We start from the raw sequence: 4,861 nt of genomic DNA, 5'->3' as shown, positions 1-4,861 counted from the left end.
GACACAACCTATTGGTCATATTAACCTGTCAGATTTGACACCCAGTGGGACACAACCTATTGGTCATATTAACCTGTCAGATTTGACACCCAGTGGGACACAACCTATTGGTCATATTAACCTGTCAAATTTGACACCCAGTGGGACACAACCTATTGGTCATATTAACCTGTCAAATTTGACACCCAGTGGGACACAACCTATTGGTCAGATTAACATTTCTTATCTGGCACACTGTGTAACCTGTTTGTTATATCTGCATCACCCACTGATGATGTGCATCGCACTGCCAATAGGTCACTGTGATCCCCACCTCAAAGTAATATCAGGAACATCTTGTCCAGGTCGTAACTTTTAATATTTTGATGAATCTTGCAGTATACCTGCATCACCCACAATTGATATGCAGTGCAGTCATAGTGCACTGTCCTACATGATCTTGACCTCAAAGTAAAAGGTTAAATAAGTGCATAATTTTCAGCTGTAACTTTTACACTGTTATGGTATTGTGACCTTCCACATAACTTTTTACATGTATTTCTATATGTGTTATAAAGTATATCTACATTACCCAGAGGTTGTGCAGTGCTCTTTATTTATGTCCCTATGACCTTCATCATGATCTGTAGGTCAATGGTGAAATGCTAATAACGGGATCGAGACAATAGAGTTTGTTCACAAAAACAAATATCAAGGTCAATGGACAACAGTGAAAAAACTAAGAAAATACAAAGTATTTGTTTCATATTTATTGAACATTTATAAAAGATTAATTTATGTGTACGGACAAAATTCACACCACGTTTCTTGGAGGACTACCACCAGAAAACACATTAAAACCAGTTACTAAGTACAGAATTCATAAATAGTTTTAACCGATATGGATTGTTTACCGAAGATACATTCAAAATTCCAGGTATTTGTGATGAATACCAGGCATCTATTATGTTAGTGCTCACACTCCACAATTCTACTCCACAAACTGAAGGTTTCTACTGACAATGTAAAATTTGTTCTTGATTCATAATGGTAGAATACAAGGAAATGTGAAGTGATTCATTTATAATCACAGAGAAATAAACTGTTGATGGACACTACTTAACTGGAGCTATCTGGTCACCTGTATGTGGTCCCCTCAGCCCCGGAGAGCTGTATTGTCAGATGTTTTTATACTGTACATAACCTGTATATCATGCCATATATTTTCTGCATACATTTGCACAAAGCCTTGATAATGAAAGTCTCCAGCTTTTCTATGTAGCGTTATACTTACACACATTGTTAAGAGAAAATTAAAGTCCTTGCATATAGTATAGGTTTCGCAAAATCAGGTATGTATAATCTAAAAGTAATCCTGAGAAACAGAACTGGGTCAAGCCGACCATTTAAATGTAAAGCATGCTCTATTTTGATAATGTATTTTTTTGCAATTATTTGAAAGAAAAAAAAATATACAAAATATTTATTAAATGCAAATTTCATTATTCCACTAAATAGAAACCTTTTCATATCCTAGTGCAAATGAGCATGTCAACTAAATACTGCAAAGTTTTACTTTAACATATTAAAACAAAGAATTTTCACAGCAGTTATAAATACTTTTTAAAAGCGCCATTTTTGTGTCTTGTGTCAAAGAATTTGTTCATCAACATTAAATGTTAAGAAAATCTGATTTCTTAAATCCATTTGGATTTGTTATGAATAGGTTTCATGGTAAGAGCCTTTCTACCTTGTTAATTTCTCTGACTTCCACAATAACTTGTTTGAAGTAATCAGAGCAATTTTTGTATTTCATGACAATTGATACTATGGACGGACAAAAAACAAAATACTGGGCCTGTATTCATGAAACTGTTCATATGCTCAAACTCAGATTCTGTGCGCAAGCTCAATTTCTTGCCCGGTGATAAATTGATAAATTAACATTTTGTCAGTTATTTAGAAGAATTTCGGAAAAACATTAAGCCAAGTACCATTTCAGCATTTAAACTTTTCTTTGAAACAGTATCACATGATTGAAATGGGTTATGATAAAGCTGCTTTGAGCACAGAATTCATGCTTGAGCATGAGAACAGCTTTATGAGTATGAACGCAGGTCTGGATGTAACAACAGAAACAGAGGGGATATTGCTGTTATAGAACCTGACATTTGACACGATAGGAATGTGCATTAAGTGTGGACAGACTAGGTACAGTTATATACATATGAAACACTAGAGATTTCACACACCTGTTTACATGGCTACGTCATTAAAACACACAATTTTCTTATCAACAAATAAAAACAGGTATTGAACAAATGTAAAGGATTGTATATGCTACACATCTGCTTCAACTTTCTACAAAGCCAAGCTAGCCACATGCCATTATGGTGTTTAATCTGGACTATCAACACAGTTTGAAGAGTAAGTCACTAATTGCTTCAATTAAAATGTTATGTATAACTGCACCAAATAGGAAATATAAGGTCCCAGCACATGTTCTAAAATAGTACACTGCTTCTCCAGCAGATAACAGTCTTACAGCAATGTAAACCAAATCCGACTTGAAGCATTGTTAAGCCACTGTATTTATACATGTAATGTGATGGTTAAGTGACTTTTTCTACTAAATGTACATATATATTGAATCACAAATTTTACTACCACAGAGTGATTTGAAGGGTATGGACACTAATACATTGTTTGCATCTCAGAGTGTACTGGAAACATTGACGATTTTTCATGCAGAAGAACTTTACTTCAATATATCCCTCTAAAGTCAGTCTGCTTTAAGAAATACTGATTACATTGTACTTTTACAGTACAAAATTCAATTAGAAAATGTTTAAGCTCTGTTGTTTGTTAAATATTAAGACATGAAACTCATCTGGACAGTTGCTTGGAAATGATATCTTCTATACAAGTATCATAACACCTTTAAACGCTCACTGCCCCAATGAAAGCAACAATACAGCCACTTTCAAGTTTGAATTTTATGAATATTATTGTCTCCTCAAATATTTATTAAGCACGTTTCTGACTCCCTTACTCGAATCAGACCTATTTTTTGTAATTGGATGTGATTAAGCTATCATCGAAAGAGAAGAAATCAAAGGAAAATGATAAGAACACAAACTAATCCCCCTTTATATATATATAAATACACTTGTCTACTGATCAAAATGTTTTCAGTCGTTTAAAAGAACTTTGTACAGTTTTAATGAGAAGTGTAGTAACAGATGTATCTTGTACATTTATGTAAAAGGTGGGCAGTAAAAAAAGGAGATCAAAGTTTTAACATTTTTACAGGAAAGTACTCGCAGAAATCTTTCTCTCATCCTCCCACACATAAATATACACATGACACAAAATTATGCTGAGTAGAGATTATAAGGTGAATAATGAAGTGAGAAATATGAATAACAGAAGACAAGATGAAACCAAGATCACCGTTAAGATTTGAGATTGTTTCAGTGTTTTGCTGAGCCATTCAGACATTCTTTATAAAGTCCGAACACAAACAATAATTTAACTTCACTGTGAAGTTTTCATCTTGTCAGACTATCACAAAGGACTTTGCCCATATGTAAGTTGGTCATACAGACTTTAAAAGTGTTTCACCCAAATACAGAGCAACAGATAATACCCAAAAATGTCCCCAAAAATAATCATTATGGCAATTACTATATATACAGATCAATTTTACCTGGTAGATAAATTTGTATTGCTGCTTTACTACAGTACAGACACAAGCCTTGTCCATGCTCTTACAATTAAGCTAATAGAGTTTACCAAAACTTAACAACAAATGAAAAACCAGTTTGTGAAAAGAATTACGAAGAAAAACAAAAATGAAATGATTTTAAATACAGCATTGCGATTCTAAAACAAGGTAAAACCTTGTGAGGATTCTTAATCTCTGAACTATGTATACCTTTTGCAAAGATAAATCCTAAAATACATGTATTAACATAATAACAGAGATGCTTTAAGGTTTTTAACTTATTTCATTTTTTGAAAGAAGAACCATATTGAATAGAGTATATTAACAGTGGAATAGAAATGTTGTTATGACAGTGTTTTAGCAATTTTTAGGCAAATGATTATTAAAACACAGAATTAGAACCACAAATCGAACCATAGGTATTCACCTTCACACCCTAGGCTCATACACTTGAATATCTGACTTGCAAAACATTTATTTTCAATCAAATCTTACATGCATGCTTTTGGTGTCTTGCTAGCTAAGCTCAACATTAGAGGCAATCATTTCTCGTTAGTTTCCAAAAGATAGTTGTCTGCCCTTTAATTTTGCATGATGGCAAGGGATGCCTTAAAAACATTTTTTTGAATTTGGAACTCAAATTAAGAATGTTTAAACTGTGTCCACACTCCAAAGTTAATGACTGTAATATACATTAAAATACTTCTTTCAATTGGAATATATGTTACAGTAACATAGTTCCCTCCATCTATATTCCCAAAAATACCAAAAAATAATACAGAATGGAAAGAGTTCTTTAACAAATAATAGTAAAAATTATGAAAAAAAATGTTTTGATCACAAGCCCACTGCTATTGATTGGCGAACATATTAAATTAGCCGAGTTGTGTGGAAATAAGTGTTATAAGAACATTTTTACTGTCAAAAAACATATATTAGCATAAAAATATATTTTTTAATGGATTGCCAAAAAGAAGCCCATGCATAACACAAATTGGTTTTGCAGTGTTTTGATTTTACTGATCGCTGTCAATTTGTAAAATCAACTTTTCTTTTTCGTACTATATTAGACTTTGTGGAATAGGTAAGTTGCTGAACAGATTTTTTGCATGTAATTGAAATTTTATCATAATCAATGTGATTCAACCCACTCGC

Source organism: Mizuhopecten yessoensis, unplaced genomic scaffold (genome assembly GCF_002113885.1).
Source record: "Mizuhopecten yessoensis strain PY_sf001 unplaced genomic scaffold, ASM211388v2 scaffold1011, whole genome shotgun sequence".
Classification (NCBI taxonomy): domain Eukaryota; kingdom Metazoa; phylum Mollusca; class Bivalvia; order Pectinida; family Pectinidae; genus Mizuhopecten; species Mizuhopecten yessoensis.
This window is presented reverse-complemented; position numbering follows the sequence as displayed.